The sequence below is a fragment of the Bubalus bubalis genome, chromosome 4, assembly GCF_019923935.1.
Source record: "Bubalus bubalis isolate 160015118507 breed Murrah chromosome 4, NDDB_SH_1, whole genome shotgun sequence".
Taxonomy (NCBI): Eukaryota; Metazoa; Chordata; class Mammalia; order Artiodactyla; family Bovidae; genus Bubalus; species Bubalus bubalis.
Window position 1 is genome coordinate 132,234,279 of NC_059160.1, and position 24,287 is coordinate 132,258,565.

General features: G+C 39.3%; 1 protein-coding gene and 1 non-coding gene across 2 annotated transcripts in view; one reads left to right on the plus strand and one right to left on the minus strand.

Moving 5' to 3' along the window:
- ZNF37A (zinc finger protein 37A) overlaps positions 1 to 24,287 on the plus strand; it is a 39,989-nt gene that overhangs the window by 7,888 nt on the left and 7,814 nt on the right.
- Positions 21,712 to 21,784, minus strand: TRNAG-UCC. The gene has a single exon. It is a non-coding gene; the product is annotated as a tRNA-Gly (tRNA).

A 24,287-nucleotide genomic window follows, 5' to 3' on the forward strand; every position in this document is an offset into this window, starting at 1 on the left:
TCTGTTTTACTGACTATGCCAAAGCCTTTGACTGCTGCTGCTAAGTCGTTTCACTTGTGTCCGACTCTGTGCAACCCTATAGACGGCAGCCCACCAAGCTGGGCTGTGTATCGACATTTTTTTTTGTTTGTTTCTATACATAGAGCCGCATGAGCTGTTTGTATATTTTGAATATTAATCCCATGTCAGTTGTATCATTTTCGAATACTTTCTTCCATTCTTTTTTTTTTTTTTTTTTCATTTTGCTGATGGTTTCCTTTGCTATGAAGAAACTTTTAAGTTTAATTAGGTCACATTTGTGCATTTTTGTTTTTATTTCCATTATGTTAGGATGATTAAAAAAGATATTGTTGCAATTTATGTGAGAGAGTATTCTTCCTATGTTTTCCTCTGAGAGTTTTATAGTATCCATCTGGGCTTACATTAAGGTCTTTAAAATCCATTTTGAGTTTATTTTTATGTATAGATTAAAGAATGTTCTAAGTGTTTTACATGTAGCTGTCCAGTTTTCCCAGTACTACTTATCGAAGAGATTTTTTTCTCCATTGATTAATCTTGCTCCTTTGTTGTAGATTAATGTCTTTTGTCACTTAAATGTGATTTACAATTTCACTTCCAAAGGTCCTTTTCAGAATATGACCTTTCAATGAATTTTAACACAAAGGGAACAAAATGTATTAATTTACTAACTCAATTTTTATCATACACTGGCAATCTCTTTAATATCTAGAAATTAGATATTATAAAATTGGGACCCATTTGTCCAGTATATACATAATATATGCAGTGAAGTATATGTAACATATAGAGCAATGGACAAGTTGAAATGTTCTAGTACATACTAGCAAAACATCTTTTGCAGTCTTCCCTCTCACCTCCTCCATCAATCCAATGAAAAAGCGCAGAGTATACTGTTCAGGGAGGAGGTTTAACAATTCCATTTCTAAAGACAATATTTCCCATCAGTGTGTGTGTGTGTGGTTTTTTTTTTTTTAATTAATTTATTTTTTGGCTGTGCTGGGTCTCCGTTGCTGTGCATGGACTTTCTCTACTTGTGGTGAGCGGGGCTGCTCTTTGTTGCAGTGCTCAGGGTTCTCGGTGCAGTGGCTTCTCGTTGCAGAGCACAAGCTCTGGAGTTCAGGCTCAGTGATCGTGGCACATGGGCTTAGTTCTGTGGCATGCGGGATCTTCCTGCACCAGGGATTGAACCCATTTCCCCTGCTTTTAGCAGGCAGATTCTTAACCACTGGACCACCAGGGCAGGCCTTCTCATCAGTTTTTAAACTATATTTACAAGTATTATTATTTTACTACTTCTCCTTTTAAATACATCAAGCACTTCTAAATATCTAGAAAGACTAGATATTTTATATGAGAATTTACTTATCCACTATGTACACAGAACAGTTAATTAAAATAGCACACATGTAACAATGGTTATAACCTGAAGTGAAGTGAAGTCACTCAGTCATGTCCAACCCTTTGCAACCCCATGGACTGTAGCCCACCAGGTTCCTCTGTCCATGGGATTTTCCAGGCAAGAGTACTGGAGTGGGCTGCCATTTCCTTCTCCAGAGGATCTTCCCGAACCAGGGATCAAAGCCGTGTCTCCTGCATTGCAGGCAGATGCTTTACCGTCTGAGCCACCAGGGAAGCCCTAACCTGAAGTATATTCTAAATATGACTATTTTCACCTAAACTATTCCTTCCCTCACTTCTTCTCTCCACCACCAATCCAGTGGGCAAATAATAGGCACATGTAATGTTTAGAGGTAGTTGAACAAATTCATATTCCAAACATCATTTACAGAAGACAACTTTCCTATAAATTTCAATAGATAGTGTACAAAATGTGCTAATTTTATTACTGTTTCATACAGTGGCGATGCCTGTAACATCTAGAGACTAGATGTTGCAAACTTAGGACTCATTTGTCCACTATATAGACTATATACACAACAAAATAAAATATACATGAACACAAAAATGGTTCTGTCTGAAAATGTCCAGGTATGAACACACTAGCATGTTACCTTTTCTAATTCTTTCCCTCCCACTTCCTCTGAGCCACTGAATAAGTACAGACAATAGTATACTGCTCACAGAGGTGGTTTAACATTTAACATCCCCAAAGACCTAATTCTGTGGTTAACCAAAAAGATATTTACAAAGTGATTATCTTACTCCCTCTACATTTAAAACACATTGGGCACCTCTAAACATCTAAATGTGCTAGTTATTTCAAACAAAGACTTAATTTGCCTACTATATATAGAGCAGTCTTGAATAAACAGCATATATGTAACACTTATAATCTGAAAATGTCTTCAACATATGAGAACACTGTAGCCTAAGACCAATACCCTTCCCTTCTCTTCCACCTCCACCAACCCAAAGGGCTATAATGCTCAAATTTTCAGAAGACAGTCTTTCCTAGAAATTTTAACACAAAATATATTATTTACTAATTCTAGTTTTGTCATACACTGGCAACCTCTATAACATCTGGAAAGACTACATGTAAATTAGGACTTGTTTGTCCATTACATGCACTAAATACACAGTAAAAGTGAAAAACAATGCACAAAGACAATGGTTAATCTTGCCTCAGTATAAACACACTGGCACAGAGCTCTTTTCACTTCCATCTCCTTCCCCTCAGTGCACAAACACAGTGCGTACTGTTCAGAGAGGTAGTTTGGCCAGCCCCTCTGAAATTAACAATATTCATACAAATTTTAACAAAAATGTATTTACAAAATGCCTCTTCAATACCTCTACTTTTAACATATATCAGGCACTTCAGAACGTCTAGAGTGACTAGATATTTCCCAAAAAGTAGTTACTGTCAACTATACACACACACACAGTTGTTGTTCAGTAGCTAAGTCGTGTCCCACTCTTTGTGACCCATGTACTGCAGCATGCCAGGTTCCTCTGTCCTACACTGTTTCCCAGAGTTTGCTCAAATGCATGTCCATTGAGTCAGTGATGCTATCCAACTATCTCATCCTCTGTTACCCTCTTCTCCTTTTGCCTTCAATCTTTCCCAGCATGAGGGTGTTTGCCAGTGAGTCAGCCTTCGCATCAGGTGGCCAAAGTATTGGAGCTTCAGCATCAGTCCTTCCAATAAATATTCAGGGTTGATTTCCTTTAGGATTGACTGGCTTGATCTCCTTGCTGTACATGAGACTCTCAGGAGTCTTCTCCAACACCATAGTTCGAAAGCATCAATTCTTTGGCGGTCAGCCTTCTTTATGATCCAATTCTCACATCCATAGATGACTACTGAAAAAAACCATAGCTTTGACTTACGGACCTTTGTCAGCAAAGTGATGTCTCTGCTTTTTAATATGCTCTCTAGGTTTCTCATAGCTTTCCTTCCAAGGTGTATGTGTCTTTTAATGTAAGGGCTATAGTCACACTCCCCAGTGATTTTGGAGCCCAAGAAAATAAAATCTATCATTGCTTCCACTTTTTTCCCCTTCTATTTGCCATGAAGTGATGGGACCTGATACCATGATCTTAGCTTTTTGAATGTTGAGTTTCAAGCCAGCTTTTTCACGCTCAAGAAACTCTTCATATATAGTATTAACTCTGATGCTGGGAAAGATTGAGGGCATGAGGAGAAGGGGGCAGTAGAGGATGAGATGGTTGGATGGCATCATTGACTCAATGGACATCAGTTTGAGCAAACTTCAGGAGACAGTGAAGGACAGGGAAGCCTGGCGTGCTGTAGTCCATGGGATCAAAAGAGTCAGACATGACTGAGCAACTGAACAACAGCAATAGTGTTAAGGAATAAGATGCATACACAAAACAATGGTTATAGTATGGAAATGTCTTCTAAGTATGACCAGTAGGACATAGAAAACCTTCTTTTCTTCATCTTTACAGTTTCCCATGTCCTCTAATCCACTGAACAAACGTGGAACCTGTGGTTCCTTTCTGTTTTCTCCACTTCTATTTCATTTATTTCTGCTCTGATCTTGATGATTTCATTCCTTCTACTAATGTTGTGTTTTGTTTTTTCTACTTTCCCTAGTTGCTTTAGGTATAAAGTTAGGATGTTTGAGTTTTGTTTGTTTGTTTGCTTCCTGAAGTAAGATTGTATTGCTATAAACTTTACTCTTAGAATTGCTTTTGTTCCAGCCCATAGGTTATGGATTGTCATGTTTTCATTGTCATTTGTCTCTAGGTATTCTTTGAATTCCTCTTTGATTTCCTCAGTGATCCATTGATTTAGTAACATTGTTTAGCCACCATGTGTTTGTATGTGTGTGTGTGTGTGTGTGTATGTGTGTGTGTGTGTGTGTATATATATATATATTTATATTTCCTGTAATTGATTTCTAATCTTATAGTGTTGTGGTCAAAAAGATGTTTGATCTGATTTCAGTTTTCCTGAATTTAATGAGGCTTGATTAGTGGCCCAGTTCAGTTGATCAGTCGTCCGACTCTTTGCAACCCAAGATGAGTGGCCCAAGATGTGATTTATCTTGAAGAATGTTCTGTGTTCACTTGAGAAGAAAGTGTATTCTTCTGCTTTTGGATGGAATGTCCTACAAATATCAAGTCTGTCTGGTCTAATATTTCATTTAAGACTTGTAGTTCTGTATTGATTTTCTCTCTGGATGATGTGTTCATTGATGAAAATGGGATACTGAAGTCCCCCACAATTATTGTTTTACTGTCAATGTCTCCTTTTATGGCTGATAGATTTTGCCTTAAATATTGAGGCACTTCTTTGTTGGATGCATATATACTTACAATTGTTTTAGCTTCTTCTTGGGTTGATCCCTTGGTCGTTATGTAGTGTCTTTCCTTCTCTCTCAGTAACAGTCTTTGTTTCATAGTCTAATTTTGTCTGATAGGAGTATTGCTACACGGGCTTTCCTTATATTTCCATTTGCTGGAACATCTTTTTCAGTCTGTATGTGTCCCTAGATCTGAAGTGGGTCTCTTGTAGACAGCATGTATATGGGTCTTAGTTTCGTATCCATTAAGCAAATCTGTATCTTGGTTTGGGCATGTAATCCATTGACATTTAAGGTATTTGTTGATATGTATGTGCCTGTTGCCATTTTCTGAATACTTTTGGATTTGTTTTTGTCGGTCTTTTTTCTTTCCCTTCTCTTTGTTCTCTTGTGGTTTGATAACTATCTTTTGTGTTGTGTTAGGGTTCCTTTCTCTTTTTGTGTGTGCATCTATTGTTTCTTGGTTTGTAGTTCCCGTGTGTTTGTGTGTTTTAATGTGGTTTCAATATAGTGGTCTATATAAAATTGTTTTAAGTTGCTGGTCTTTCAATTTGCAGTCCTCATTTCCTGCATTAGTACTCTCCTCATCTAACAGTTGCTAGCTTTGATATCATATTTGTGTGTGGATGATTTCCTACTTTTACTGTGTGTTTGCCTTTACTGGTAAGCTTTCCTACTTATGATTTTCTTGTTTCTAGTTGTGACCTCTTTATTCTACCCTTAGAGAAGTTCCTTTAGCATTTGTTTTAAAGCTGGTTTGGTGGTGCTGAATTCTCTGAGCTTTTGTTCGTCTGTAAAGCTTTTGATTTCTGTCAAATTTGAATGAGAGAGCCTTGTTGAGTAGAGTATTCTTGGCTATAGACTTTTATCTTTCTTTGTTTTAAATATTTCGCGTCACTCCCTTCTGGCCTGTAGAGTTTCTGCTGAAAAATCAGTTGATAACCTTGTGCGGAGTCCTTTGTATATTATTTATTGCTTTTCCCTTTTTGCTTTTATGGTTTTTTTTCTTTGTATTTAATTTTCGTTAGCTTGATTAACATGTGTCTCAACATTTTGTTAACATGTGTTCCTCCTTTTGTTTATCCTGTATGGGACTCTGCTTCCTCCAGTTGGGTGAATGTTTCCTTTTCCATGATAGGGGAAGTTTTCAGCTATAATCGATTCAATTGTTGCTTTTAATGTTGTCCCAGAGGTCTCTGAGACTGTCCTTATTTCTTTTCATTCCTTTTTCTTTATCCTGTTCTGTGGAAGTATTTCTACCACTGTCTTCCAGATTATTTATTCATTCTTCTACCTCAGTTATCCTATTTATTCTTTCCAGTAAATTTTTCACTGCAGTTATTATGTTATTCATCTCTGTTCTTTAAATCTTCTAGCTCTTTGTTAAACATGTCTTGTATCCTCTTGGTCTGTGCCTCCATTCTTTTTCTGAGATTTTGGATCATCTTTACTATAATTACTGTGAATTATTTTTCAGGTAGATTGCCTTTCTCCTCTTCATTTAGTTTTTCTTGTAGGTTTTTAGGTTGTTCTTTCTTCTGCAGCATATTTCTCTGTCATCTCATTTTCTCTAAATTTATACGTTTGTGGTCTCCTTTCCTCAGGTTTTAGGATTATTGTTTCTCTTCCTTCTCGTGTCTGGCCCCTGGTGGGTGAGGTTGGTCTAGGGACTTGTGCAGGCTTCCTTGTCAGAGAGACTGGTGAGTGTTCTCTGTGCGATGGAGCTGGGTGTGCTTCCTCTAGTGCACAAAGCTGTATCAAAGGGTTTGTTTGTGAGGTGGCTGTGAGCACAGTATGACTTTAGGCAGTCTGTCTGCTGGTGGGTGGGGCCCTGCTCCTGTCTTGGTTTGTTTCAGTTTAGTTCAGTTCATTCCAGTCACTCAGTCATGTCCGACCCTTTGTGACCCCATGAATTGCAGCATGCCAGGCCTCCCTGTCCATCACCAACTCCCGGAGTTCACTCAGACTCATGTCCATCGAGTCAGTGATGCCATTCAGCCATCTCATCCTCTGTCGTCCCCTTCTCCTCCTGCCCCCAATCTCTCCCAGCATCAGAGTCTTTTCCAATGAGTCAGCTCTTCGCATGAGGTGGCCAAAGTACTGGAGTTTCAGCTTCAGCATCATTCCCTCCAAAGAAATCCCAGGGCTGATCTCCTTCAGAATGGACTGGTTGGATCTCCTTGTAGTCCAAGGGACTCTCAAGAGTCTTCTCCAACACCACAGTTCAGAAGCATCAATTTTTCGGCACTCAGCCTTCTTCACAGTCCAACTCTTACATCCATACATGACCACAGGAAAAACCATAGGCTTGACTAGATGGACCTTTGTTGGCAAAGTAATGTCTCTGCTTTTGAATGTTTAGCCTGAGACTTTACAGCACTGGAGCCTTCAGGTTGTTGGGTAGGATCAGGTCTTGGTGCCAGAATGGGGACCTAGATGAGTACTCACACCACAGTTCCCTGGGGCCTTCACTACTAGTATTCTTTCCCCCATGGTGAGCTACAGCCAATCCCCACCTTCCCAGGAGACCCTCCAAGACCACTAGGTAGGTCTAGCCCAGGTTCCTTTGGAAGTACTGCTTTGAGCTGGGTCACACTGCACAAGACCTTAAGTGCACCTTCCAAGCATGTAGTCTGTGTTTCCCCCAGCCCTGTGGAGCTCCTGCACGCCCAGTTGAAGCCCCACTGGGATTCAAGGCTACATGCTCTGGAGATCTTCCTCCCAATATTGAACCCTCATACTGTCTTGGAGGGTTGTTTTTAACATGGGAATGTCTCTGTGTAGCCTGTGTGGGTTTTAACATTTTTTGGTCCAAGGGCTGTTTTTAGTTTGAATGTGTCCCACCTTGCTCTTCAGCTTATGCTTATCACCTTAAGAGCTGTGAGTGATGTTGTGGTGACCACAGCCTTACCTGGATATTGAGCGGAGCCTCCCCTTTGCTCTCTGGTGTCACTGCCCTCCCTAGCTGTTGGAGTACATCTGTTTTTCAGCTGTGTTTCTGACCTGCGGTGGTACTGGAGCCCTCCCACTGGGGGAGAAGCCACTGAATATTCCTGTTGTGGAGCTATTCATCTGCAAGCACGCTCTGTTATGTCTCCCACTGTCCATGCTCACAGATTATACTGTTGCTGGCACTGCTCACAGCCTCACCTTAACTGTAGGTGTTCTAGCAGTTGGCTCTGGCTTCTCTCAGGCCAATTGTTTTCATCAGGTCACCCCTGGATTCATTGAGGTCAGGTCCCAGGATTGCAGTAACATGCATCTGGACCCACTGTGTTATGGGGACAGCTCAGCCCGGCCCATCCCCCACGTGTTAGAGCCCCCAGAGCCCACAGCTGCTATAGCTAGACCCATCTCATTTGCGACAGCTATTGTATATGTTTAGATGTTCTGTAGGTGCCATGTCTACAAAGTTGGTTCGGGGGAGTAAATCGTTTGTTCTTGCAGCCAGCCTGGAGGAGAGATTTCAGATCTTCTTCCTTAGCTGCACAGCCCCTGGGGTTCAGTTGTGGTTTTATCTTCCCATCTTCGTGTGCACTACCTATAGGCGTCTCCTCCCAGGGCTATCCCAGAGCTCATGAAGCCCTCGCAGGTGGGAAGGGATCAAGGGTGCGTGGGCCCTCCCAGGCAGGAGCAGGCAGAGGCAATGACTAACTGTGGCACACTTGCCCTCCAAGTGGGAGGGGCCAGAGGTGGCAACCAGGGCCACACCAGCCCACTCCAGCAGGTGCCCCCCTAGTGCCCATAGTGCAAGCAACCAGCATGTGGGGACAGAGGCTACAGCAGTGACTCCTCTCTCTGAGTGTCACTGAACAATCCTGCTCCACTTCCGTGGCAGCCCAGGCTTCTTCCGTGAGCATTCCCAGTTAAGGTGCTCCTCATGCCGATTCTCAGGCAGCCTCCTCGCAGGCAATACCAGTCCTCTTTCTGGGTCTGCTCTCCAAACACCCTGCTCAGCATCCAGCCCCCGTCACACTGGCAGACACGTCTCTGCCTGGAGCATGCAAAGCTGTGGCACAGACCACCTGTATAGATCTCACTCTGTCCTGCCTGCCACAGAAAGGTGCTACACTCTCCTCCAAACCCCTGAAGCCCCCCTTTTTATTCCAACGGATCCCCCTACCCCCAGTGAGGGAGCTTCCTTGGGTGTGGGAACCTCCTCTCCTGCTTAGGGGCACAGGTCCCATCCATTGCCACTTTTCATTTTCTTTCTTTGGTCCTACCTGGTTACCTGAGGATTAATCTTGTCCTTACAGGTGTCTGAGGATCTCTGTTAGTGTTCAGCAGGTGTTCTGGGAGAATTGTCCCACTTGTAGATGTATTCCTGATATATTTGTGGGGAGAAATGAACTCTGTGTCCTGCTCCACCATCTTGACTCCTATCTCTGTTTTAGCTTTTTGAGTGAAGTCTTTGTTTAGGAAGTTCAGTGTCTGGTCTTCCTCAAGAACGTTTCTGTCAGTTTACATTTTTCCTTTGATTGGGCCATACTTTTTTGTTTCTTTGTATGCTTTGTGATTTTGTTGTTGTTGAAAAGTAACATTGTAATTTTAGAAATTACTTTCTTGCTCTTTTCCAGATTTTTCTGTTTTTGATTGTTGAAGGCTATAGTTACCCATATGAATTTCAATCTGCTTTTGTTTTTGCAAGGTATTTCTTTTTTTTATGTTTTATTTTATTTTATTTCCATATGAATTTCAATCTGCTTTTGTTTTTGCAAGGTATTTCTTTTTTTTATGTTTTATTTTATTTTTTAACTTTACAATATTGTATTGGTTTTGCCATATATCAAAATGAATCCGCCACAGGTATACATGTGCTCCCCATCCTGAACCCTCCTCCCTCCCCATACCATCCCTCTGGGTCATCCCAGTGCACCAGCCCCAAGCATCCAGTATCGTGCATCAAACCTGGGCTGGTGACTTCGTTTCATATATGATATTATACATGTTTCAATGCCATTCTCCCAAATCATCCCACCCTCTCCCTCTCTCATAGAGCCCAAAAGACTGTTCTATACATTAGTGTCTCTTTTGCTGTCTCGTATACAGGGTTATTGTTACCATCTTTCTAAATTCCATATATATGCATTAGTATACTGTATTGGTGTTTTTCTTTCTGGCTTACTTCACTCTGTATAATAGGCTCCAGTTTCATCCACCTCATTAGAACTGTTTCAAATGTATTCTTTTAATGGCTGAGTCATACTCCATTGTGTATATGTACCACAGCTTTCTTATCCATTCATCTGCTGATGGACATCTAGGTTGCTTCCATGTCCTGGCTATTATAAACAGTGCTGCGATGAACACTGGGGTACATGTGTCTCTTTATCATCTGTGGTCACTGAATTTTCTGTTCTTTTAGCTTATGTTCAGTTAGTGTTTTGACAGACTGTTCCTTGAAAGCTGGGAAGAAAAAAAAAAAAAAAAAACCAAAACCTCCAAAGCAACCACCTTTCCCAGTCTTTGCAAATTGACACAGAGCTAGAGTTATTCTTTAGGACTTAGCATGCCCATGTTCAGTTGCCCTAGCCTTCATATCCTGCCAGAGTCCAGCTCCAGCAGCCAGGGAATCAACCTGAAGAGATGGGTGGTGTCGGCGAGTCATGATGCAGCCTCTCATTTTTCTTGGACTGCATAACTTTATTTCAAGCTTAAGATTCTTTTTATACTTTAACAAAAGCATTAGGTCAGAGTTTGACATTTTCAATTTCCCCTCACCCAGATTTATTGTCTCCATAAATCATTGTTGCCCTTCAAAACAGAGTTTCTGCTCCAGTGGTTCTCTCAGAATACTGTTTACTTTAACTTGTGATTACATTGTAACTCATGCTTAAGTCTGGGCTGCATACAAACCTCAGCTTATTTCTTATCTAAGTCCTGTTTGCCCCTAGTATCTTAAGCTCACTATTTCTTAAAAAGGGCTTCTAGCTATTAACATCTCTAAAGTTCCTAATCTCTATACACTATAGTAGAATATGCTAACATTACAACATTCCTTAAATCTTTAACTTCTAACTATTTTAATTATTCCTAAGCCCTAAATTCAGCAAACTCCTTTGCCATAAACACTTTCCTCACAAATAGGCTTCAGATAGAAATCCCTCCCATGGCCTCAAGCTGCGACCTATGTACTCATCCTGGAACACTCTTTTGTAAAAGTCCTTGAACAAATGTCAATGATTAACTTTATGAATTATTCTCTGAGCACAGCTGCAGAAGGCTTTGTGCCTTCTCATGCTCCTCTCAAGAATGATAAGCACCTTAATATTCTTTTCAGTCAACTTAGCCGAGGAGAGGAAGAAACAAGTCAGAATCACAAGGCCTAACTCCTTCATCCCGAGTCCATGCCTGCGGGACAAAGAGAGGGAGTTGGGGCCATGCCTCCATTTTGTCAGTAATGCCTAACGTGGCTCTCGACAGTATCCTGCTTGCACTGCATGTAGAGATCAACTAGAACATACAAGCTTAGGTCTTCTGAGGTCTTTCTTAGGAATGCAACCTATCCTGGGTATGGGTATGACTTTCTAAATTCCCTAGTGTACACAAGTATTTTTGGTTAATATCCCAAAAAAGAAACTGTATCCCCAACATTTTTCCCCAGGCTTTAGGTAACCTATTGTATGTCTGTAAGTAATCTTTTGCCCAGGTAGCTATGGGTTTTTCTTTGGTCTTAAAATGTTTTTGAACAATGACTACTGGTTTTCTGCCTGGACTGAATTCTTTTTGATTTGCAATATTATGTTAATTTCAGACATATAACATAATTTGATATTTGTATATATTTCAAAACTATGAACAAGATGTGATTTTTCCAGCAGGTTTTACTCTCTGCCCCCTCTCATATCCCATGTTTTGTACAAATAATTTTAATGGTTTATTTACATGTTGAATATTAATATTTTTTCTATTCTTAAAAAATGGAATGCTAATAAGTTAGACTTGCTTGAAGTATTCAGGTTATTTTGTTGTTGCAATATAAAAAGTAATTTGTGAGAACAGTAGTTCTTGACCTGTAGAAAAGTTGTAATGGAAGAATGACCATGTGTGAGGCCCTGAAGGTACCATCCTTTTATTAGGTCATATAATTCCAGTGCTCTTTTTATATCATTTTAGAGGTGATGAATGATAGTCAACAAAGGGTTATATGTGGAAGGTAGATGGAGTGATTTATTCAAAGGAACATTGAAAATGGTTGAGACTTTTTACCTGGGTTTGAGCCCACTGCAATAAATGACAGTGGACTTGTTTTGTCTTTTATTGCAGGTTTTATCATCTCATTTTAGGTTGCCTATTTCAGCACTTCTCTTTATATAAATTCTTTGTTCATTGGTGGAACAATGCCACTTCTCTTGTTTCAGGGCAGCTCAGCCTGAGTCCTCAGCCTGCAGCACTGTCCAAGGTCATTATCGAGGGATGCTTTGGGTACATGTACTTCTCAAGATGTTGACAGTCTTATGCCACCTGTTCAGTAAACAGAACCACTTCCCTTCCATTTATAACCCCGATAACTGTCTTCTCTGGCTTTACTGGAAACTATTGAATGCTGATCTCTTACATTCTCACTTATCTCTTGTGTCATATGTTTCTCTTTCTTGGATTCTGCTGTTTTGATAGTGTATATTCTGGAATAATTTTATAAAACAGGCTCAGGGATGTACGGTTTTTAATTTTTTCATATACTTGTTTTTCTTTGTTGTATGAATGGCTTTTTGGCTGGCTATATAATTCTTGGCAGGAAAAAAAAAAGTTAACTGTCTTCAGAAAATTGTAAGCATCTCTCTTTCTTCCTTTCCTCTGTTACAGATTTCTGCTGAGGATGAATCAGGTATCAGTTTGATTCTCATTTCTTTGCAGTCAGTCATTACTTGTTTACTTTCATAGAAGTTTAACCCTGTGTACGAGACAGCAAAAGAGACACTGATGTATAGAACAGTCTTATGGACTCTGTGGGAGAGGGAGAGGGTGGGAAGATTTGGGAGAATGGCATTGAAACATGTAAAATATCATGTATGAAACGAGTCGCCAGTCCAGGTTCGATGCACGATACTGGATGCTTGGGGCTGGTGCACTGGGACGACGCAGAGGGATGGGGTGGGGAGGGAGGAGGGAGGAGGGTTCGGGATGGGGAACACATGTATGCCTGTGGCGGATTCATTTTGATATTTGGCAAAACTAATACAGTTATGTAAAGTTTAAAAATAAAATAAAATTTAAAAAAAAAAAAAGGATTTTTAATTGTATTTCAGAAATTTCATCAGATGGAGCTACATACACATTTTTATTTTTTTTCCAGAAACCATCCTTTGTATTCAGTGTGTCTTTTAAATCTGAAGATTCATCTATCTCTTTGGGCATTTCTTTCCTTTATCCTATATGGTCTGTCCTAGAATTTCTTTTAGAGTGGTATTTATCTCTGAATTCATTCACATTTTATAAACTCATTATTTTCTGATTTTTATTTTGAGAGACAATTTTGTATTCTCTGTCAAGTTCGTTTTCTAGTAGCCTTTTGAGAGCATTTATGTTTCCACAATTTAAGCAAATATGAACATTTCCAAGTACTCTCTTTTCTCTCTGATGGATTCTTATAGACAGCTGTCCTCACTTTATGTGGAAGCAATATTCTTTTGAATATCTTTTCATATCCTTTTTTTGGCCATGCCACACAGCTTGTGGGATAGTAGTTCCCTAACCAGGGATTGAACTCAGCCACGGCAGTGAAAGCACTGAGTCCTAACCCCTGGATCACCAGAGAAGTTCCTCTTTGAGGATTTTGTTTAGAATATTTCACTGCTGCTGCTAAGTCACTTCAGTCGTGTCCAACTCTGTGTGACCCCATAGACAGCAGCCCATCAGGCTCCCCCGTCCCTGGGATTCTCCAGGCAAGAACACTGGACTGGGTTGCCATTTCCTTCTCCAATGCATGAAAGTGAAAAGTGAAAGTGAAGTCACTCAGTCGTGTCCGACTCTTCGCAACCCCATGGACTGCAGCCTACCAGGCTCCTCTGCCCATGGGATTTTTCAGGCAAGCGTACTGGAGTGGAGTGCCATTGCCTTCTCTGAGAATATTTCACTACTTACCCTTATTTTTGTACTTCCCCCCTCCTTTACTCGTCAATCATTCTGTTCATTCTGATGGCTTACTTTTAATGCTTTGGTTCTCCCTATTTGTTTGATGTCATCATTTTCTTTTCATATTTCTCTATGAAGATCTAGTTTGATTAGCTTCAGTAACTATGGCAAAGTAAATGGATAGTTAAGGATGTAGATGTGGATGTTTCTTACCACAAGGTTCTATAGGTAATGGCTAGGGATAGACACAGAGGACTTTCCTTCAGGCCAGGCAGGCAAGCAGGAGGTACCCTTCAGTTTCTGAAATGGAGGGTGATGTGTCCTGGAATCAGAGCAGTAAGGTCTGTTGGTTTGTTCTTTTTGATGACTCTGTTTCTGTCTGGTTATATCTGTTCATATATTTGATATAAGTGAACTCATACATTATTTGTCTTTCTCTGTATTGTTTATTTCACTTGGCCACCCACTTGGTACATCCATGTTCTTCTCTCACTTGTTTCACTTAGCATGGTACTCTCTAGGTACATCCATGTTACCACTCTAATGACAGAGAATGAAGAGGAACTAAGGAGCCTCTCAGTAAGGGTGGTAAAGGAGAGTTAAAAAGCTGGCTTGACAGCAAGGGAAAAACAACAAATAACACACAAGGGAATTCCCATAAGGATAACAGCTGATCTTTCAATAGAAACTCTTCAAGCCAGGAGGGAATGGCAAGACATACTTAAAATGATGAAAGAAAATAACCTACAGCCCAGATTATTGTACCCAGCAAGGATCTCATTCAAGTATGAAGGAGAAATCAAAAGCTTTTCAGACAAGCAAAAGCTGAGAGAATTCTGCACCACCAAACCAGCTCTCCAACAAATACTAAAGGATATTCTCTAGACAGGAAACACAAAAATTGTGTATAAATTCGAACCCAAAACAATAAAGTAAATGGCAACGGGATCATACTTATCAGTAATTACCTTAAACGTAAATGGGTTGAATGCCCCAACCAAAAGACAAAGACTGGCTGAATGGATACAAAAACAAGACCCCTGCATATGTTGTCTACAAGAGACCCACCTCAAAACAGGGGACACATACAGACTGAAAGTGAAGGGCTGGAAAAAGATTTTCCATGCAAATAGGGACCAAAAGAAAGCAGGAGTAGCAATACTCATATCAGATAAAATAGACTTTAAAACAAAGACTGTGAAAAGAGACAAAGATGGTCACTACATAATGATCAAAGGATCAATCCAAGAAGAAGATATAACAATTATAAATATATATGCACCCAACACGGGAGCACCGCAGTATGTAAGACAAATGCTAACAAGTATGAAAGAAGAAATTAACAATAACACAATAATAGTGGGAGACTTTAATACCCCACTCACACCTATGGATAGATCAACTAAACAGAAAATTAACAAGGAAACACAAACTTTAAACGATACAATAGACCAGTTAGACCTAATTGATATCTATAGGACATTTCATCCCAAAACAATGAATTTCACCTTCTTCTCAAGCGCACATGGAACCTTCTCCAGGATAGATCACATCCTGGGCCATAAAGCTAGCCTTGGTAAATTCAAAAAAATAGAAATCATTCCAAGCATCTTTTCTGACCACAATGCAGTAAGATTAGATCTCAATTACAGGAGAAAAACTATTAAAAAATCCAACATATGGAGGCTGAACAACACGCTGCTGAATAACCAACAAATCACAGAAGAAATCAAAAAAGAAATCAAAATTTGCATAGAAACGAATGAAAATGAAAACACAACAACCCAAAACCTGTGGGACACGGTAAAGCAGTCCTAAGGGGAAAGTTCATAGCAATACAGGCACACCTCAAGAAACAAGAAAAAAGTCAAATAAATAACCTAACTCTACACCTAAAGCAACTAGAAAAGGAAGAAATGAAGAACCCCAGGGTTAGTAGAAGGAAAGAAATCTTAAAAATTAGAGCAGAAATAAATGCAAAAGAAACAAAAGAGACCATAGCAAAAATCAACAAAACCAAAAGCTGGTTCTTTGAAAGGATAAATAAAATTGACAAACCATTAGCCAGACTCATCAAGAAACAAAGGGAGAAAAATCAAATCAATAAAATTAGAAATGAAAATGGAGAGATCACAACAGACAACACAGAAATACAAAGGATCATAAGAGAGTACTATCAACAATTATATGCCAATAAAATGGACAACGTGGAAGAAATGGACAAATTCTTAGAAAAGTACAACTTTCCAAAACTCGATCAGGAAGAAATAGAAAAGCTTAACAGACCCATCACAAGCACGGAGATTGAAACTGTAATAAAAAAATCTTCCAGCAAACAAAAGCCCAGGTCCAGACGGTTTCACAGCTGAATTCTACCAAAAATTTAGAGAAGAGCTAACACCTATCCTGCTCAAACTCTTCCAGAAAATTGCAGAGGATGGTAAACTTCCAAACTCATTCTATGAGGCCACCATCACCCTAATACCAAAACCTGACAAAGATCCCACAAAAAAAGAAAACTACAGGCCAATATCACTGATGAACATAGATGCAAAAATCCTTAACAAAATTCTAGCAATCAGAATCCAACAACACATTAAAAAGATTATACACCATGACCAAGTGGGCTTTATCCCAGGGATGCAAGGATTCTTCAATATCCGCAAATCAATCAATGTAATACACCACATTAACAAATTGAAAAATAAAAACCATATGATTATCTCAATAGATGCAGAGAAAGCCTTTGACAAAATTCAACATCCATTTATGATAAAAACCTTCCAGAAAGTAGGAATAGAAGGAACATACCTCAACATAATAAAAGCTATATATGACAAACCCACAGCAAACATTATCCTCAATGGTGAAAAATTGAAAGCATTTCCTCTAAAGTCAGGAACAAGACAAGGGTGCCCACTTTCACCATTACTATTCAACATAGTTTTGGAAGTTTTGGCCACAGCAATCAGAACAGAAAAAGAAATAAAAGGAATCCAAATTGGAAAAGAAGAAGTAAAGCTCTCACTGTTTGCAGATGACATGATCCTCTACATAGAAAACCCTAAAGACTCCACCAGAAAATTACTAGAACTAATCAATGACTATTGTAAAGTTGCAGGATATAAAATCAACACACAGAAATCCCTTGCATTCCTATACACTAATAATGAGCAAACAGAAAAAGAAATTAAGGAAACAATTCCATTCACCATTGCAACGGAAAGAATAAAATACTTAGGAATATATCTACCTAAAGAATCTAAAGACCTATATATAGAAAACTATAAAACACTAGTGAAAGAAATCAAAGAGGACACTAACAGATGGAGAAATATACCATGTTCATGGATTGGAAGAATCAATGTAGTGAAAATGAGTATACTACCCAAAGCAATCTATAGATTCAATGCAATCCCTATCAAGCTACCAACAGCATTCTTCACAGAGCTAGAACAAATAATTTCACAATTTGTATGGAAAAACAAAAAACCTCGAATAGCCAAAGCGATCTTGAGAAAGAAGAATGGAACTGGAGGAATCAACCTACCTGACTTCAGGCTCTACTACAAAGCCACAGTTATCAAGACAGTATGGTACTGGCACAAAGACAGAAATATAGATCAATGGAACAAAATAGAAAGCCCAGAGATAAATCCACGCACATATGGACACCTTATCTTCGACAAAGGAGGCAAGAATATACAATGGATTAAAGACAATCTCTTTAACAAGTGGTGCTGGGAACTCTGGTCAACCACTTGTAAAAGAATGAAACTAGAACACTTTCTAACACCATACACAAAAATAAACTCAAAATGGATTAAAGATCTAAACGTAAGACCAGAAACTATAAAACTCCTAGAGGAGAACATAGGCAAAACACTCTCTGACATACATCACAGCAGGATCCTCTATGACCCACCTCCCAGAATATTGGAAATAAAAGCAAAAATAAACAAATGGGACCTAATTAACCTTAAAAGCTTCTGCACATAAAAGGAAACTATTAGCAAGGTGAAAAGACAGCCTTCAGAATGGGAGAAGATAATAGCAAATGAAGCAACTGACAAACAACTAATCTCGAGAATATACAAGCAACTCCTACGGCTCAACTCCAGAAAAATAAATGACCCAATCAAAAAATGGGCCAAAGAACTAAATAGACATTTCTCCAAAGAAGACATACAGATGGCTAACAAACATATGAAAAGATGCTCAACATCACTCATTATCAGAGAAATGCAAATCAAAACCACTATGAGGTACCATTTCACACCAGTCAGAATGGCTGCGATCCAAAAGTCTACAAGTAATAAATGCTGGAGAGGGTGTGGAGAAAAGGGAACCCTCTTACACTGTTGGTGGGAATGCAAACTAGTACAGCCACTATGGAGAACAGTGTGGAGATTCCTTAAAAAACTGGAAATAGACATGCCTTATGATCCAGCAATCCCACTGCTGGGCATACACACTGAGAAAACCAGAAGGGAAAGAGACACGTGTACCCCAATGTTCATCGCAGCACTGTTTATAATAGCCAGGACATGGAAGCAACCTAGATGTCCATCAGCAGATGAATGGATAAGAAAGCTGTGGTACATATACACAATGGAGTATTATTCAGCCATTAAAAAGAATACATTTGAATCAGTTCTAATGAGGTGGATGAAACTGGAGCCTATTATACAGAGTGAAGTAAGCCGGAAAGAAAAACACCAATACAGTATACTAACGCATATATATGGAATTTAGAAAGATGGTAACAATAACCCTGTGTACGAGACAGCAAAAGAGACACTGATGTATAGAACAGTCTTATGGACTCTGTGGGAGAGGGAGAGGGTGGGAAGATTTGGGAGAATGGCATTGAAACATGTAAAATATCATGTATGAAATGAGTTGCCAGTCCAGGTTCGATGCACGATACTGGATGCTTGGGGCTGGTGCACTGGGACGACCCAGAGGGATGGAATGGGGAGGGAGGAGGGAGGAGGGTTCAGGATGGGGAACACATGTATACCTGTGGCGGATTCATTTTGATATTTGGCAAATCTAATACAGTTATGTAAAGTTTAAAAATAAAATAAAATTAAAAATAAATAAATAAATAAAACCAGCTTGAACATCAAAAAAAAAAAAAAAAGCTGGCTTGAAACTCAACATTCAAAAAACTAAGATCATGGCATCCAGTCCCATCACCTCATGACAAATAGAAAAGGAAAAGGTGGAAGCAGTAACAGATTTTATTTTCTCACACTCCAAAATCACTATCAGTTCAGTTCAGTTCAGTCGCTCAGTCGTGTCTGACTCTTTGCGACCCCATGAATCGCAGCATGCCAGGCCTCCCTGTCCATCACTGTCTCCCGGAGTTCACTCAAAATCACTATGGACAGTGACTATAACCACAAAATTAAAAAACTGTACTTCTTGGAAGGAAAGCTATGACAAACCTAGACAGCATATTAAAAAGCAGAGACATCACTTTGCTGACAAAAATCCATACAGTCAAAGCTATGGTTTTTCCAGTGGTCATATATGGATGTGAGATGTGGGCCATAAAGAAGGGTGAGGGATGAAGAATTGATGCTTTCGAATTGTGGTGCTGGAGAAGACTCTTGAGAGTCCCTTGGACTGCAAGGAGATCAAACCAGTCAATCCTGAAGGAAATCAACTCTGAATATTCACTGGAAGGACTGTTGCTGAAGCTCCAATACTTTGGCCATCTGATGCAAACCCCCGACTCACTGAAAAAGACCCTGATGCTGGGAAAGATTGAAGGCAAGGTGGGGGTGGGAGCACAGGGTGATATGGTTGAATGGCATCACCAACTCAATGGATGAATTTGAGCAAACTCCAGGAGATAGTGTAGAACAGGGGAGCCTGGCGTGCTGCAGTCCACAGGGTCAGAAAGAGTCAGACATGACTTAGCAACTGAACCACAACATTATGGAGGACTGAAGTTTGAAGACTTTTATTTCTTAGTTAACTTTGGGCAGAATTGTCCATATTGTCCATATATGCTCATATATGCTCTGCTGGGGGTTGGTTCTAGATACCTCCCAAAGATATCAAAATCTGCAGATGCACAAGTTCCATACATAAAATACTGTAATATTTGCATATAACCTACTCACATCATGCCATATACTTTTAAATTTTTCCCAGTTTTACTGAGATGTGATTGACATATAGCACCTACGTTTAAGGTGTACAATATAATGATTTGACTTACATCATGAAATGATTACCACAGTAAGCTGAGTGAATATCCATCATCTCATGGATACAACACTAAAGGAATAGGAAACAAATTTTTTTCCTTTTGATGAGAACTCAGGATTGTCTGCTCTCAACTTTCATTTAATAATGTGTAGCAGTGTAAATTATCAGCTGTACTTAATCCATAGTACTTATTTATAACTGAAAGTTTTTACATTTTATCTACCTTCATCTAATTCCTCCCTCCCCAACCGCTGCCACTTGGTAGCCAGAAATTGTTTTATGTTTCTACTGGCCATCTGTATGTTTTCTTTAGAAAAATGTCTGTTCAAGTCCCTGCCCATTTTTAACTGTTGTTTTTTTGTTTTTTTGTTTTTTATGTCAAGCTGTATGAGTTCTTTATATACACTGGATATTAACCCCTTATTGTATATTTATTTACAAATGTCTTTTCCTATTCATTAGGCCGCCTTTTCATTTTGTTGATAGTTTTCTTCAATGTACAAATGCTTTTTAGTCTCATCTAGTCCCTACCTGGTAGTTTTTGTTTTTGTTTCCCTTATTTAAGTAGAATGTCCAAAACATTGCTAAAGTATTAGTCGTTCAGTTGTGTCCAACTTTTTGCGACCCCATGGACTGTAGCCCGCCAGGCTCCTCTGTCCATGGGATTCTCTAGGCAAAAATACTGGAGTGGGTTGCCATTTCTTCCTCCAGGGGACCTTCCCAACTGTACATAAAGGAGACTTCATTAATGTGCATTAGAGGATACCCCAGGTTAACTGTCATAGAAAACTCTCTCTCGAGCCTTTAAATTCTATACCAATTCTACACCTCTGGTTGGCCAACTGTTTCTTTATTTAGGTTTTAAGGTGAATGACCTGGGGCTATTTGTTTCCATCAACCTGACTGCGAATCTAAAGGCGCAGTTGAAATGTCTATTTTTCTTGCCATCCTCAGAAGAGATTGCTGCAGATCTACTCTATGATTCTCATTCTTTTCAGCTTACAATACAAATAGCTTATTATTTTTTGCAACCTATGTCTTATAATAAAGCAGTACTGAAAAATTAAATAGAAGAATATTCAGTTGCCATATAGGCTACAAAAATGATTTGCTGGTGGTGATTTTTAAGCTTGATTCTAAATAGATTTATGAAGAATTACACTTGGAAGACGTGGTTCAAATTTTGCTATTTAAGGTATCTTGAAATTATAGGCTCATTCTCCCTAAAATTTCAAAAAGCATAGAGCTTAGGCTCTTAAGGGTATAGCAGTGATAAAAGCTTTCATAGTCATTTCTAAAAAGCAACACCTCATAGTTTTCTGACTCCAGTGGTTCTCTAATATACTTGTAAAAGGAAGGCAACAGAAAACCAAGAATAAAAATAGCTGAGCTCTACAAAATTGGGCTTCCTGCTTACTTTCCCTGTTCAAAGAAAAGAGGAGACACCATCTTGCAATAGAGGCTTCATAGACAACTGGGCTTCTCCAGTGACAGTCAACATTTGATGCCCCGTATCTCTTGGTTCTTCTTATTGCCAATGGTCAGCCTGACGATGGTGCTAAGACTAATGTTAAAGAGAAGGTAGTGCCCATACGTCTTAGGGGGTCAGGGGTTATTAGCTTTTTCTTTTTGGACATGGCTTGTGGAATCTTAGTTCCCTGACCAGGGTTTGAACCTGGGCCCCCTGCCATGGAAGCACAGAGTCCTAACCACAGGACTACCAAGGAAGTTCCCTGCCTATGTTTTCTAGAAGTTTTATGGTTTCAGGCCTTACATTTAAGTCTTTAATCCATTTTGAGTTTTACTTTTTATGGTGTGAGCATGTAGTCCAGTTTTCCCAGCATGATTTATTGAAGCTGTCATTCCCCCATTATATATTCTTGCCTCCTTTGTGATAGATCCTCTCATATACTTTAAATTGTCTCTAGATTACTTATAATGCCAAATATGATGTAAATACTATTTAAATAGTATGTAGTTGTAAATAGTTGCTGGTGTGTGACAAATTCAGTTTTGCCTTTTGGAACTTTCTAGTTTTTTCCCCCCAAATATTCTCAGTTCGTGGTTGGTTTAATCTGTGGATGTGGACCCTGTACATATGGAGGGCCAACTATATAGAGAGAGCTTTAAGTGTCCAACTTCATAGAATGGCTGCTCTTCAACTTTGGTCTTCACTAACTGCTGGATCTCCACAGAGTAAGGGGGACACTAAAATACCCTAGCAGTCAACTGTCAGTTATTTTGCCATTCGTCTTACCACTTATGCTGACCCTTAGCCCTGGATGGGGGGCTTAGAGCTTGGTGGTCACTGGCTGTGGTCGGAAGCTTCCACGTCTGTGCTTATATAAATTGTAGGTACCATGCTTGTAGTTTCTCTCTGTCTAATACTATCTGCTCATATAATCTAGAAGTTGAATAAAATTATCTTCCAGTATATTCTGTTATTTGCACATTTATTTTTATTGTTTCTTCCACTTATATTGCTGGAGGCATCAGCGGCTTCAGAAGTAGATGTGTTTTAAGTCTGCCATCTTTAATTGGAAGTGTCAGTTATCTGTGAAACTGTGCTACTTGTGAAACTGTTACTTATTATTTCCTATTATTCTCCTGTCATTTGGTTCTTTTCTTACATTTCAAAAAATTTCTTCTTGGCTTTCATAGCCTATTTTTCTTTTTTCTAGCCTATTTTTCTTTTTTCTATCAGCCACTCAAATATTGGTATTCCTTCATATTCTGTGCTGGCATTTCTTTCTTTCCTTATCTCCTCTGTGACCATCTGATTCACTCTGGTGACCCCAGTGACATGGAGTTGCCATTTTCACCCAAGTTTTTTTTCATACTAGAGCTCTCTCCTCTTTTCCAGAATCATCTATCCAAACTTCCAGTTAATTTTCCACTTTTTTGTTCTGTTTGTTTGGTGTACTCTATGTCTGTTTCATTTCACTGTATGTCTACCCTGCTCTTCCTTTTGTTTCCCCAGACTTGACAAGAGGCTTCCAGAACCTCTAACATAGATCATGCCGACCCTCTGAGAGTAACTCTCTCTCTCTCCCTCTGTTCACCAAGTTGTCTGTTTGGCCTCTCTGCTGCTGCTGCCTCCTTACTATAGGCGATCCAGCTCCAACAGTGCCTCCAGTGCAGTCTCCACCCTACTTTGGGATCACTGCTTCCTCAGCAACAGTTAGTTTAAGTGGTACTGAATTGTGTGTTCCATTTCACCATTGGCTTCCTGCTATTCACAGCAATGACCTGGGTGAGTAGAGGTGGGGGAGAGAGGGAGGCTATGCCCCAAGGGAGTGTGCAAGATAACTGTGTGTATGTCACATACTGTCTATTCTTTAGGACACAGGAAGAAAGTACTAGCTTGTTTGTTTAGATTTTTATCTGAAAAGTAAGAACAGAATTAAGTTCTCGTATGTGAATTGATAATATTTAATTTATAGAGAAATAAAACTAGTGGTTACTCAAGAATTTTATGGATTAGGTTGAGTGATGAAATATCTGGAGATCACCAACAGAATTTAAGCCAAATATAGTCCCTGGTTTCCTTCCCCCAAACCTCCTCCCCCTGCCTCTACAGCCTTCATCTCATCACAGCTTCAGACTTGCTCTTCTGTCCTGCTGTGCAGTCCATTGGCTTGCTACACATTTTCTTTTCCAGCAGTTTTGCCATATATTTGCAAAGAAACTGCTATTTCTATATAAGCACTGAGAGTGTTATCTGCTTAGTGAAATCCAGGGTGCTGACACTCTCACATGGACTTGCATAGCATCTCTTTATGATCTCTGTCTGCATCGCATGTATTTGTGATATGAATCCTTTAAGTTATATGGTAGGTATGTCTTGATATGTTTCCTTATGAGAATAAGTTCTTTGAGACCAGGAAGACTAAATTATTCAACTTGGAATTCTCAAAAACTAGGACAATTTCAGTCATATAAAGGCATGAGGATATTTTTCCATTAAGTAATAAACCAATTTGCCAATGGTGTCTCTACTGTGGTTTCTTTTGGTTAATCACAAAGTGTAATACTATACACATTTTAACTCCAAAGTGTAAGCTACAAAGTAAAGATCCTTTGTTAACATTTTTATAGGAAAATGGTAAGAATTAGTCTTTAAATTCTTTTTCTTCCCCCACATCAATCACCTGATTCTCACCCCTGGAGATTTAGCCAAAGTGTGGTTTTCTAGGGATTATTGTCATTCAGGGATGTGACTGTGGGCTT